Source organism: Lepidochelys kempii, chromosome 3 (genome assembly GCF_965140265.1).
Source record: "Lepidochelys kempii isolate rLepKem1 chromosome 3, rLepKem1.hap2, whole genome shotgun sequence".
NCBI lineage: Eukaryota > Metazoa > Chordata > Testudines > Cheloniidae > Lepidochelys > Lepidochelys kempii.
The window spans coordinates 8,915,800-8,930,959 of NC_133258.1; positions in this window are offsets into that span (position 1 = coordinate 8,915,800).

Here is a 15,160-nt window from a genome sequence, read left to right on the forward strand (position 1 = left end):
TAAACTATAAACCAAAACCAAACCCCCTCACAGACATTTTTTTTTCAGATTTCATTAGCAACAACAAAACCAGAAAATTTGGAAAATTATTTTTTGTGGTAATTTTCATTTTTTTAAAAAAAGGCCATTTTGGGGGGATGAAAAATAGTTTTATTCAGGTTTCAGAGTAACAGCCGTGTTAGTCTGTATTCGCAAAAAGAACAGGAGTACTTGTGGCACCTTAGAGACTAACCAATTTATTTGAGCATAAGCTTTTGTGAGCTACAGCTCACTTCATTGGATGCATACTGTGGAAAGTGTAGAAGATCTTTTTATATACACACAAAGCATGAAAAAATACCTCCTCCCACCCCACTCTCCTGCTGCTAATAGCTTATCTAAAGTGATCACTCTCCTTACAATGTGTATGATAATCAAGATGGGCCATTTCCAGCACAAATACAGGATTTAACAAGAATGTCTGAGGGGGGGGTAGGAAAAAACAAGGGGAAATAGGTTACCTTGCATAATGACTTAGCCACTCCCAGTCTCTATTCAAGCCTAAGTTAATTGTATCCAATTTGCAAATGAATTCCAATTCAACAGTTTCTTGCTGGAGTCTGGATTTGAAGTTTTTTTGTTGTAATATCGCAACTTTTATGTCTGTAATCGCGTGACCAGAGAGATTGAAGTGTTCTCCGACTGGTTTATGGATGTTATAATTCTTGACATCTGATTTGTGTCCATTTATTCTTTTACGTAGAGACTGTCCAGTTTGACCAATGTACATGGCAGAGGGGCATTGCTGGCACATGATGGCATATATCACATTGGTGGATGTGCAGGTGAACAAGCCTCTGATAGTGTGGCTGATGTTATTAGGCCCTGTGATGGTGTCCCCTGAATAGATATGTGGGCACAGTTGGCAACGGGCTTTGTTGCAAGGATAGGTTCCTGGGTTAGTGGTTCTGTTGTGTGGTGTGTGGTTGCTGGTGAGTATTTGCTTTTGTGACTTTGTCCTTAACCATAACTATTTTACATTTGGGGACAATGTATACCTTCAAATCAGCGGCACTGCTATGGGTACTCACATGGCCCCACAGTATGCCAACATTTTTATGGCTGACTTAGAAGAACGCTTCCTCAGCTCTCGTCCCCTAATGCCCCTACTCTACTTGCGCTACATTGATGACATCTTCATCATCTGGACCCATGGAAAAGAAGCCCTTGAGGAATTCCACCATGATTTCAACAATTTCCATCCCACCATCAACCTCAGCCTGGTCCAGTCTACACAAGAGATCCACTTCCTGGACACTACAGTGCTAATAAACGATGGTCACATAAACACCACCCTATACCGAAAACCTACTGACCGCTATTCCTACCTACATGCCTCCAGCTTTCACCCTGACCACACCACACGATCCATCGTCTACAGCCAAGCTCTGCGATACAACCACATTTGCTCCAACCCCTCAGACAGAGACAAACACCTACAAGATCTCTATCAAGCATTCTTACAACTACAATACCCACCTGCGGAAGTGAAGAAACAGATTGATAGAGCCAGAAGAGTTCCCAGAAGTCACCTGCTACAGGACAGGCCTAACAAAGAAAATAACAGAACGCCACTAGCCGTCACCTTCAGCCCCCAACTAAAACCCCTCCAACGCATTATTAAGGATCTACAACCTATCCTGAAGGACGACCCATCACTCTCACAAATTTGGGTTTGTGTGTGGGGGGGGAGGAGTGAGAAAACCTGGATTTGTGCTGGAAATGGCCCAAGTTGATTATCATACACATTGTAAGGAGAGTGATCACTTTAGATAAGCTATTAGCAGCAGGAGAGTGGGGTGGGAGGAGGTATTTTTTCATGCTTTGTGTGTATATAAAAAGATCTTCTACACTTTCCACAGTATGCATCCAATGAAGTGAGCTGTAGCTCACAAAAGCTTATGCTCAAATAAATTGGTTAGTCTCTAAGGTGCCACAAGTACTCCTTTAGTTTTATTCAGGATTTTTCTCTCAGCTGTAATTATATATTTATCTAAGCATTTATACCACATGCATCACTGTGGCATACTGAATGCAGAAAATATATGGAGCTATCTTCTCTATTGGCGTAAATATGCATAGCTTTAGTAATCAATGGAGCTAAACCAATTTATATTAGCTGAGGACCTGGCTCATGCTGCATGATCAGAATTCTTTCTTAAAGAATATGCTTATGGCCACTTTGTTATTTAAAATAAAATGTCTATAACATAGCATATAAAGCATCAGCAGCTTTTTAGCTCTGTATTTCTATATAAGCACCATCTCTTTTCATTGATCACTAGTAAATTCACCTGATGTTCCTTTAAGTGTTGCACGTATTTGCAGAGACAGCTGCTGCACGAAAGGGTTTTCAAAAGTCATTTGATCACATTTATATTGTCCCAAACTCTCCCATTCCATCTGCAGAACACAGATCTCCAGGACTAAACCAACAACTCAGCTCCATCAGCCGCAGCAAAATATTTCCCCCACTTCTTTGCAAATAACCCATCCTATTAATAATGTGGCATACAATATTGCTACTCAGGAAAACAGGACGCCATTCCCCAGGGCCATCAATATGGCCTCTTTCACCAGTACTAAATTAGCTTCAAAATAGAGGACCTAATCCTGCACTCAGCACCTTCTGAACACACTCAGCATGTTGCAGAATGAAACCCATACATTGCTTCTTATGCTTTCCTTTTTGTTTCACAGGGATGAAAAATTAAAATGGCAGGCCCACTCTGGCAACCCTCACTCATGCAAGTGTCCACTGACTGCACTGAACTCTATGGGTGATATCCTGGCCCCACTGACATCAACCCCACTGTCTGTAACTAAAACTTCCACATTAAAATTATGGGCCTGGTTCTGTAATCTTTATTTACATGAGCAGTCCCATTGACTTGATATGAGACATCAGTCAGGTGATAGACCCTCTGTACATGGCTCTTGTGAGATGACATCTACCATATAGTTTTCATAGGCAAATTTTAGGGGGGTAAACATCGGAATTGATTAAAGTGCTTGAGGAACTGGTTTATAAGGAAAGACTTTTATATAAAACAAAACTAAATTGGCTAAAAGGAGGCACAGTAACTACTGTATAAACATTTCTAAAGGATGAAAACACCAAAGAAAGAAAGGAATGGTTCAGGGTGATACAACTAGGACTGGTGGAATCAAATTAAGGAAAGGTAGCATTAGGCTGAATATCAGGAGGCAAACAGTGAGGTTGGGGAACAGTCTCCCATACGCCATGGAGAAAGCTCTGATCCTTGAAACATTTAAACCTAGGTTTCACAAAGAACTGAAAAATTGTCTATAGACCACAATCCTACTCAACTTCCATGACATGGACTAAGTAGTATTTTCATCAGCTGATCTCAAAGTGCTTTACAAAGGGTTAGTATCTTTAGCTCCATTTTACAGAAGGGAAAACTGAGGCACAGGGAGGCGAAGTGACTTATCCAAGGTCACCCAGCAGGCCAGTGGCAGAGCTCGGAATAGAACTTAGAGCTTCTGAATCTCAGGGCAGCACTTTGTCCATTAGGCCACACTGACTAGATGAATTTAAACTGCAAATTTTTTCCATTTCTGACATTTTATGATTATACAGTATTAATTATCACCCGCAGCTGTATAATATCAGATATAACAGAACATTGGTATGACATAAGCCAGAAACATAACATAGCAGGCTGATCCTGGAACTCTTACTCACGTGAGTAGTTTCACTGAGTGGGCATCATTACAGCAAAATAGAAATCTTCTCTTCATGCCACTTCAAAGCTTTTATGCAGCCAGTGAAGCCCTGGGACTTTACAGCAGAGGTTGATATTATTTCATTGGATTGTCACTTTGTTGTAAGAGGGGCTGTTATTTTCCTGGAGACATCAGCTATTGTGAAGGGTGCTTTATGCTTCATCAGCAAAGAGAGGAAAGGGATTTCACAGCCACTACCTTGCCCTCTATCCCACCCACCCTACATGAAAGCCTCACTTTTTCAGAAGATGCTATATATGAAATAAAATGATTGGTATTTATTGGTCAGCACAACGTTCCCCACCCTGCGGTTTTCTTCTTTAACCATCTGTGAGATGCTGTGATCATTTCTGGCTCTGAGCATGAAAGGAAACTGCTCAACAGGAGTCAGGAGTACCATTTAGGTGACCATCTCACCTCCCATGGAAACGATTACCTGTCACACTAGACCACGTTCCTCACAGCTGCAAAAGTGTCTTGGAAGAGAGCCCAGATTGCACTTCCATAGAGCCTTCCATTCCAGGATCTCAGAGAGGCTTTACAAATCTGAATGAGTTAGACCTCACAGTCCCCATATTATTCCCGTCTGATTGGTTAAGCAACTTGCGGAGAGTCACAGCATGAGTCAGTGGCCCAATCAGGAGTGGAATCCAGACTGGCTGACTCTCCAATCCCAGTCCTAGCTGGTAAGCACTAAACTGTGCTAATCCCATGTACATGGGCAATTGGGAGTAAAATGAAAGGAATGGGAGGGAAATGAACAACTTGGGAGGAAAGTGATGGTGAAAACCTTCACATTTTTCTTGGCGGAAGCGATAATTCGGAGACCCTAATGCGTTCACTGGCAGGCATGTTTCCAACACGAACAGCTTGAATTTCAAAGAGTAAATGCAGGAAGCAATACTTACAGGGAGCAGTTTGCAGAGTAACCTATGGGCTGAAATATGTTCACATAAAAAAAAAACACATCAAACAACACTGAACAATGAAGCAAGGTGTGGAAATCTCAATCGAGGACGTGATCCGAATCCCCCTGAAATCAGTGAAAAGATTCCCATTGACTTCAAAAGGCTTTGGATCAGGTTTATAGAGAAGGATGGCCTTGTGAGTAAGGCTCTGGACTGAGACTCAGAGATCTAGTTTCAGTTATTGACTGCGTCAGACTCTCTTTGTGACCTGAGGCAATTCACTTGGCTCCCCATCAGCAAAACGAGGATAACAACACTTCCTTTCCCCCACTCTATACCTGCCTTGTTGACTTAGATTGGGGCATGGACTGTCTCTTACTATGTGTCTGTACAGCGCCTAGCACAATGGGGCCCTGATCTCAGCTAGGGCCTCTACGTGTTACTATAATAGAATTAATAATATACTTGCCATCGATTAGTGAGCAGAAGGACAAAACCTAACCAATTTGAAAAGTGGAGTCCAATGGGCACAGAGACGTGGCTGGGTTCAGAGGGATGATGCAGAAAGTGTATTCAGAAGCCACCAGAAAACAAAATGATGTCTATTTCGGCCGAGGGGTACAATATAAGTAACATTAGTTGCTTTTCGCCTGCTTGGCAAAAGACAGCTAAAGAGTGTTGGAAGAGAGAGGGCTACATTGAGAAGCGATGCAAAAATGGGTCCTGGGCTCACATATAGAGGGATAAAAGGATGGGGTTGTAGCAGGGAATGCAGCCAACAGGGGTGGATCAGAAGGTGAAATAACAAGATGATAAGGTACATTTCTGGACCTTGCCTTCTCTAACATAAACACGTAGCAGTGTGTACATTTTAAGAGACAAAAGCCCTACTAAAAATACCCAACTCCACTGCCTACACGATTTCCCCCCTGCAGGGAGGTTAAGAGGCAGAATAAACCACACAGGCAAGATGTTAGTCATCTTGCTTAATGTGATGCGGGCATTGTAAGCCTACGTAGAACAGAACAGGGGGCTGCTTTATCCTACACGGCTATTACTCTCATTTAATATTTATATTGTGCTAGCCAACCAGGTTGAGCCCAGTCATGCTCAGCGCTGTGCAGACATATAGAAAATGACAGTCCCTGCCCCAACTAACTTACAAGCTAAAAGACAAGGCATGTGACAGACAAGTGAATGGATGAGAGGGGGCAATGGAAAACAATTGGATATTTGCATTTCCTAGCCAATCAGGAGCAGAGATCTTAACTTCCCACCTATCTAGGCTGTTGGCTGCTTTTCCCGCTATAACCTCACCCTCTTGTCCCCTGTGTAAATTACACCTACTCACCCCTGTGAATTGGGCCCCAAAGATTGTTTAGGGCGATGCCCCTTTCAAAGACTCCAGAAGGAACATTGCGGCCCTGGGGTTCTGTGACTGTTGAGAAACAACACCTGGGACACAGGATTCAGAGTAGCAGCCGTGTTAGTCTGTATCCGCAAGAAGAACAGGAGAAGCTGAGCTTCTGAGCAGGACAGAAGGACCTAAAGGAAAGAGCTGGCGAGAGGAATACAGGAAAAACAGGTCAGTTCTTGAGAAACAGGTGAACAGGATAAAGTGAGGGAGGAGGAGGGAAGCAAAGGGTGAAAGTGTGGTTCTACTCTGAGGAGACTATTGGAATGGCATCATAGGGCTCCATGTTCCTTGTCTCTCAAGGGGACCATTCATTTTCCACTGAAAACAATGGAAGTTGGATTGGGCCCTTAGTGGCTCCAGATCAAGTCTGCTACATTTAAAAGTAAAAAGATCTTTCTTTTTGCCTGCCAGCCCTACCAGCTGCCCCTGGAATCATGAATCCACAAGAGAAACGGTCGGAAGTTTTATTTAAAAATGTGGAGATTTTGACAGCAAAAGGAGACTTCTTTTGTGAAAAATGTTCTCCACTTTCTAACCAGCTGTTAACTGCCAAGAGTAAAGATTCTGCAGTGAGAATTCAGGGCCCAAGTCGGCTCAGCGTCTCTCACATTGGGGTAAATCAGGAGTATTTCCAACACTGAGCATTCAAAAATCATGAATCAGCTCCTCTCACCCATAAAAAAATATCATGAGATTAGCTTAAAAAAAAATCACATGCATTTTTCAAATACATTTTTAGTTCTTTTTATTTGCCTTCTGGTTTCTGAGCCTTTAGGTGGCACTTGGTTCATGTTTTCAGGCGTTTCTCTGCAACCACAATGCCTACAAACGCCATTAAAATAAAGGAAGCTGAGATTCTCACACAATCATCTGATTCTAAGAACTGGGACTCTAAGAAAAACCCCAAGGGTGACATCCTGTCTCCACTGAAGTAAATGGGAGTTTTGCCTTTCACTTCGGTGAGGACAGGATTTGACCCCAACCACTGCAAGATTTGCAATAAAATCCTAAGAGTTGGCAGCAGTACAGGAGCTGAAGTCAGCTGAGTTATACTGGTGTAAAAAGATGTAAGTCAGAGGAAAATCAGACCCTACCTCTAACTAAACTGCAGCAAAATCCCATGGTATCAGATCATAGAATCATAGAATCATAGAATATCAGGGTTGGAAGGGACCCCAGAAGGTCATCTAGTCCAACCCCCTGCTCAAAGCAGGACCAATTCCCAGTTAAATAATCCCAGCCAGGGCTTTGTCAAGCCTGACCTTAAAAACCTCTAAGGAAGGAGATTCTACCACCTCCCTAGGTAACGCATTCCAGTGTTTCACCACCCTCTTAGTGAAAAAGTTTTTCCTAATATCCAATCTAAACCTCCCCCACTGCAACTTGAGACCATTACTCCTCGTTCTGTCATCTGCTACCATTGAGAACAGTCTAGAGCCATCCTCTTTGGAACCCCCTTTCAGGTAGTTGAAAGCAGCTATCAAATCCCCCCTCATTCTTCTCTTCTGCAGACTAAACAATCCCAGCTCCCTCAGCCTCTCCTCATAACTCATGTGTTCCAGTCCCCTAATCATTTTTGTTGCCCTTCGCTGGACTCTCTCCAATTTATCCACATCCTTCTTGAAGTGTGGGGCCCAAAACTGGACACAGTACTCCAGATGAGGCCTCACCAATGTCGAATAGAGGGGAACGATCACGTCCCTCGATCTGCTCGCTATGCCCCTACTTATACTTATCAGTGGGTGTGTATATATATTTCACTAGTGAGTGAATATGTGACTTGATGAAAAAGCCAAACGTTCTCTCTTTTCGTTTCCAATTTTTTTTCATAAAAATGAAAGGCAGTTTTCAACACTTGGAAAGCTCTTATGTCTCCATAAAAAAGCAGCCTTGTCTGCCAAAAAACCCTCAGACAAATCCAGTACAGTATCCCTGCAGAAATGTAGAATTTCTTTTTCCTGTAAATTCACAGCTTTTCCATCAGGGGGTAGAATTTTGCCATTCTTTGCATCATAAAAAAAAATAAATGAAAAGCACCATGTTTGCCAGTCTAAAGTTATTTTTAAGATATGGATTAAATTAATAAATATTCAGGAAAAATATTGTTTTGGCACATGAATGTTCACACAGCAAAACCTAGTGGTTTCCCTTGGTCCAATAGGATTACTTGTGAACTACTGAGTTGTGAGAATTCGCTGGCCTGAGAATGAGCCCTGCTCACTGTTGGGCAGATTCTCAGCTGGTATAAATTGTCATAGCTGCATTGATTTCAATTTATGACAATTAAGAGCAGCTAAGAAACTGCATGTTAAATCAGAAAGCAGGAAGGGCCAGATCCACAAAGGTATTTAGGCTCCTGACAGCCACTGCAATCAATGGAAGTTTGTAGATCTGGGCCTAGAAGTCCAGTTTGTGTCACTTAAACTACAGCTTGAAGAGACCCTGGGCAAAATGCTCACAGGGAATCCCCAGATGGCATGAAACACACCTGGATTTGGGTTTCTGTATAGATCAGGTTCATGGAAAGTTTCACTGGTGTTTACAATCCTTTTGTGTGACCGTTTGGATTCATCAGAAATTTGTCATGAAATCAGATAAAATTCTGCGTCAGTGTGATGATTTGTGTTGAGATTATGACCCAGATGCACGAGTGTAAAATGGCAGAGCTCACTGCATGTCAATAGCGCAGTGCCAGTTTACACCAGCTGAGGATCTGGCCCAATTGGGAATCATTCATACCTGGTCAATGTGAAACAAAGTAGGGTGGGGAGACTGCAAACCCATTCCGAATGAAACCAAAGAGAATACTGGCACAAGGACTGAAATCCTACACCTTTGGCATAGCTCTGATATTTTCATTATTATTTATTAATAATTGTATTTGGGTAGCCTCTAGGAGCTCCAGTCACGGACCAGTGCCCCATTGTACCAGGCACTGTAAGAACAGACAACAAAGTAACAGCCTCTGGCCTAAAGAGTGTATAATCTAGGTAATTCTTTACACTCCTGATGTAAGGGCCACATGCTGAGTTGTATGTGGTTGTATGATAGCCCCAGTGAAATGAGTAGGATTACTCATTTAGTAAGGCACTACTCAATGTAAGTAACCATAACAAAATCTGGTCCTTAGGACTTTATAAGGTGCCTTTCACTTTGGTATCTAAGATCTTCTTCTGTTGAGCCGTTCATCCAATGAGCTCTGCTAGTTTTACAAACATTAAAGAATTAATCCTCACAGCATCTCTGCAAGACATGTAGGAAATATTATGCCCATTTTACAAATAGATAAACTGAGGTGCAGAGGACCCATAAAAAGATGTTCTAGCTGAACAGCAAGAGGCAACAAAACCAGGACATCTGCTTTGTGGGTTTATCTCAATCTAGCAGCTAAGAACGGATTGTGACTCTTAGAGCCTTTTTGAATGGGAAGACTGTGAAATTTACCCAGCAAGTAAGCTAAAAACTTGTCTTAAAGATTCAACTAGCAGTGCAAGTGATGGACCAATTATTTCTCTTTTTCTCTGGCTTTCCTTGCAGAAGAGACGGGAGGAACAGAGAGGGATGAGAGAAGAACTTGACATAACCCTTGCAGGAGAACATTCGCCAAAAGCAAAGCTGAAAGTTAAATAGAAATATTCTGAATTTGGCCTCATGAGTTTTAAAATCTGTATTCAGTTCCAATTCCAATGGATTTTAAGGCCAAAAGGGGCTATCATCTAGCCGAATCTCCAGCATAGCACAGGCCATATGGGACATCACCCAGGGATTCCTGCATCCAGCGCAATAAGTTGTGGTTGAACTTGAGTGTTTCTTGTAGAAAGACACCCAGTCTTGATTTACAGACTCCAAATGCAGGAGACTTTTCCGTGTCCCTGGGTAAATTGTTCCAAGGTTACTGGTTCTTGGTATCGGTTATTACTCTTGCTTGAGAAGCTGATAAGTAATAGGGGAGCTTGGTACCAGTGCCCATAAGCTACTTGAATTCTTCACTAGAGCAGGTAACGAGCTCATAGAATACAATTATACAAGGGTATTCGATTCCAAGGAAGAGATTTTGGGAAATCCCGGCCCTGGGATTACAACACAAGCTTTAGAATCAGGAGCTTTGAGGTCAGAGCCACAGCCATGCGGCCGCGGCTTTCCACTTCTGCTGTGGCGCAAAACAGCCCTAAAGCCAGCTGAGCTGGACCCTGGAGGATTGCTCCTCATTAGAGTAATCCTCCTTTGCTGTTCAGCTGTGGCGGCTTGCTCCAATGCCACCCTCCCTCCAGGTCTGCTGTGCATGGGGTGTGGCTGAGAAGAAGGGGGTGTGGTGTGGCGGGGGAGGGGGGGTCTTCTGTATTTCAGTGGGCTCTAGCTGCTGGAACAGTGCCTGTCAGCGCATTACCCGTATCCTGCATGTATATGCAATGGAGATCTAAGCATGTAGAGAGTCTTCTGTGTGTAGATTCAAAGCAGGAGAGAGAGAGAAAAGATGTGGGCCAGTGAGATCTCTTATAATGTAGAATAGCCTCCCACAGAGATGAAAGCCTCTTAGCTTCAGTCATTTAGATCCACTGGACAGGGAGGGAGACGATGACCTATTAGTTCTTTTCCCACCTCTAGTTTCCGTGACTCCCTTCTGCAGCAGCATACAGAGCTCTTTTTAAATCCAGACCTGAAGTCCCCAATGAGAGCTAGGAGAGATCCGGATTATAACAAAGCATCCCAATGTCCTAACCTCAGGCATCCCCAGACCTCGAGTCGGCATGATATGTTCAACGGTGGCAAACCTGTAAACGCCTGTGACACTTTAAACAAACAAACCAACCAACCAACCATGCCTGGTGTCAATTCATTGCACACAGAGGCACAAATAGAAGTTTCTTTGGCAATCCATTTATCCAGTGAGTAGCTCTCCCACTGGATGCAGGGAAAAGGTGTTGGTCCAGATCACCGGCTGGTGCCAAACGGGGTAGTGATGTTGCTGTGGAAAGAGCTAGATACCCACTGAGAACCTGGCTGCTGTTTTAAAGCTAAAAACAAACAAATCAACCTCAAAAGCCATCTCTGGTTAAATCAGTTCATGGAACTGACTTGTGATTTAGAAACTGACAAAATAAAACCAAATCACTGTTCGTGTCAGGAGGTGAAATCCAGGCTTCAGTGGGGCTAAGCTTTCACCTGTGTTTTTTCCCCACCCACTGTCCAATCTGATTGCTGCACAGATTACAGGTCTGCTCCTGACTCCAATGGCCAGAAGGGTACAGGGTCTTATGATCACCTTTGCTCTCACACTGGTGTAAAATCAGGAGTAACTCTACTGGAATCATTCTCGTTACCTTGGTTTAAAATCAGGTGTACTGATTCCATTGGGGTTGCTCCTGAGTAACAGTGGTATGAGTGAGATCAGAATCAGGACCTCCCAGCTAAAATTTCCATCAACTGCAATGAGCTTTGCATCATTATGCTCAATTATTTGTAGTACGGTAGGACCTAAGGACTCCCAAAGAGATCAGGGCCTCATTGTACTAGACACTGTACAAACAACACAAAGACAGTCCCTGGGCCAGATAGCTCAGGAAGAAGGATATTTGACGATATGCAACAGGGAGTACACAGACAAAGGGGTGGGGGGTGTAGGAATGGAAGACAAGAGAACAATAAAAGCAAGTGCAGCTGTAAAAATTAGCAGCCACCGTGGTTTCAATAGACACAGTTGTTATCACAAACGGATCAGGCCCTACAGCCAATTCTACCTGTCTTAGAATCTTATACTGCTGTTCCTCGCCACAGTGTCTGAGCGCCTTCTATGTAAAAGACATAGCAATGTCTATGTCCTTAGTGGACTTCATGGAATCTCTGGCACTTCTCCCTCTTTGGGGTGAAAACTCAGGGCAAAGCCGAGTCAATGCAAGTGAAGAGAAAACAAGGGTTATTAAAACAAACCAGCCTAGAGCAAGAGTTTTTTGAGAAAAGAAAAGTCACTGCTGGGCAAAATCCAACCAAGCAGAATATCAGTCCAAAAGGTGAATTCCTCAGGCTAGTTATGAATAAATTCAAACAGGAGGTGTTAATGCAAACATGTGCAACTTTAATAATAGTAGTCATTTCCAGCAATCACTATAATAATAATAATTAATACATAGGACCAGCTTCTGATCCCAGTTACACCAGTGTCAATCCCAAGTAACTGCAATGAATCACACTGGTGTAACTGGGATCAGAAGCTGGCTGTAACTTTAGTAATTTAGCTCTGTCTCCAAACGGATAACACTGCCACTCCTATCTCTGCCCCCATCTCTATGACTATTCAAGCTCTGAGATTGCATTGGGGCACTTTGCCTCTTGGCTGCCTCAGAAAGAGAACCCCAGTGAGCATAGGAAAGCCACTGCTGGCTTGCTCATGGTGTCGACTGTTGCACTTTGCCATCAGCATGTGCAGGACTGGTGATGAAATAGCAAGGAAGAAAAAGGCTATCTGTGGGAGAAAGGAAAGCAATGTCAGAAACAGCCTCACCAGATGGTGTCATCATGTTGGAAATGACAATATAAAACCTCCTTCCCACTTGGAAACCTGTCCTAGAAAGGAGCCAGATTCTGCTTTCAGACAGGCATGCACTACTCAGCCAGCCAGCCAGCTGAAGAGGGAACACAGTCCAGATTTCTGTGTGCGCTGTTAACTTTCCAACCTTTCTGGTCTTTGTCATGCCAATAAAGCAAACAAAACTGAATCAGAGACTGAGAAGATTCAGTGAAAACTTCTGGGTCAAATTCTGTTGTAACTGAGTAGATCAAATTATCAAGTGAGTGGGAAAGACCTGTAGAGAGGGGGTACGCTTACTCTGTCTTTAGCTTATCCCACTGTGAGCCTGAACCGATACCACTGAAATCTATTGGATGTTTGCCATGGGCTTTGATGCAAAATCAGTCTCTTTGTAAGCGAGTGCTGCAGCTGGAACTACCTGAAATTCAGCCACTGTTGCTGCAGGGAGCTGTGCAAATATCTTCACTTTCAGTTCCCACCCCGCCCCAGTCAGCTCCATTGTGAGGTTCAGCACAAAAATCCTCCAAGCACAAGTCGGCTGATCGAGCTGTGACCCTAAAACACAGACTGGCCCAGGCTGATCCATGAACCTTGGAGAATCTTCCATTGGTGCGGCAGCTCAGAGTTTGTAATGAAACATGAAAGGGGTTGAGTTTTGCATGGTTTCTGATTACACTGTGCACAGTCTGCATAGTCCTGCCCACAGCTCGTGCTCTGTGTATCTGGGATCCCACACTGGCTCATGAGCTGCCCAATGGAAGATGACTCCATCCATAGCGACTGAATGATCTCGTTTCTGTGGGACTGTCAGGTTCTTAAAGATATTGCTACCCAGCTGTTCATGCAGACACTGATGGGAGTCTGAAACGTTACTTGGATTTGCCTGGTGGCTGAGTGTCAGTCCTCTAGACGGTGCGAGACCGAGGCTAGGGTTTCAGCCCGCTGTTCTCTTATTCCCTAGATCAGCAGGGCTGGGAGGTCTGTAGCAGAAGGAAGTTTGCCTCCTGAGGGGATAAATTCTTCATGTGCCACAGATGCAGGGTGTCCAGCTGATATTAGGGATCTGCACCCATGAACTCAAGGGGAAGTTCGATTTAGTCCTGGGCGGGGGAGAGGGGTGACTGACATGTGGGGGCTTGCAAAGGGGAAGGGGAGTTCAAGCCAAAATCGGGGAGAAGAGAGAAAATAAGAGGATCCTCAGGGCAGCTGAGGAATCATTCTGGGGAAGAAAAAAGGAAGGAGTTGTACATGTAAAGAGTTCTGGAGATCACACACGACAGGCCTTTCATCACATCCCCAGCACAGATTTCTCTCTCTCTACCTTAAAGTTTTCTGTTACTCCCACCACCGTGTTATCTAAAGCCCATCTTGTTCTGCTGAAGTCCCAGTCACGCCCATGGCACAAGCTTAAGGCCAGGGTACAGTGTGGGCGCACAAGGATGGGAAGACATAAGAAGCTTCCCCTCCTGTGCCCCTAATACAGTAACTAGGCACAGTCATAGTCCCTGCCCACCCCCACGCCATGGCCCTGCCTTGATGCTGCACTGGCCAGCAGAGCTGTCCCTATGCACAACGGGAAGCATGCTGCGCTCTCATAGTAGGTGGTGTCGGGAAACTGCTCCCATTGCACTTCGGGGAGCTTGGGGAACCACTAGACCTCCCTGAATCACAATGCCTCCTGGTGTTCCCACAGGGGTGCTGCAGCTCCACACCACCCCTTCTCCAGGACTGTGCCTATCTGGTACAACTGAGCCCTTACTGCCTATAATTTTACACCGTGTCAGAAGTGGTCCAAGTCAATAATCTTCTATGGCAGGAAACTCTAAAAGCCAGCCAGCGCCAATCTCTTACCAGCGTTTCTCTTTTGCACCAGCCTGTCTGGACGTGCAGAACTATTGACTCAAATAGGAACCCTTGCATGGCCATTCCTGAGAAAGGGAACTTGAAGCTCTCTAACAGCTGAAGGCAGGCCCCCGATTCCAGTGGAGGATTAGTTTGGCCCAGGGCGCCCGCTGAAGAACCCCTTGTTTCTGTAGTCAGAGATTGGACTAGTACTGCTGTCCCTGGACCAAATCCTCTCCCCAGTGCAACGCCCAAAACAATGGAGTTTACGCAGGTGAGCTGCTCCGGGTCTGACTGTCTGGAATCCTTCCCCCACACCAAGTGCTTCATGGGAAGTACGCATAGGCCACTTCCCTCCAGGCCCACCTCAACCTCATCCCCACAAAACCCCTTCTACATGGAGGCTGACTGAGCTCCACCGCCCACAGGGGGTCCTGACCATCTCCCAGGCAGCAGAACTGGCTTTGCTGCATTCTGAGTCTTCTCTCGGGCCAGAGGATTTGCCTTGTAGGGCATAAAGGGGAGCGAGGAGTTAATACTCATTAGGAACAAATGGCAAGCACCATGTATCACACAGACTCACCTTCTTCCCATCAACAGTGTAGAGCTTCTTCACCGTGAATTGCAAGAGCTCGGAAATCTCATCCAGGAGAGTTTTGAAGCTCCGGGCGTTCCTGT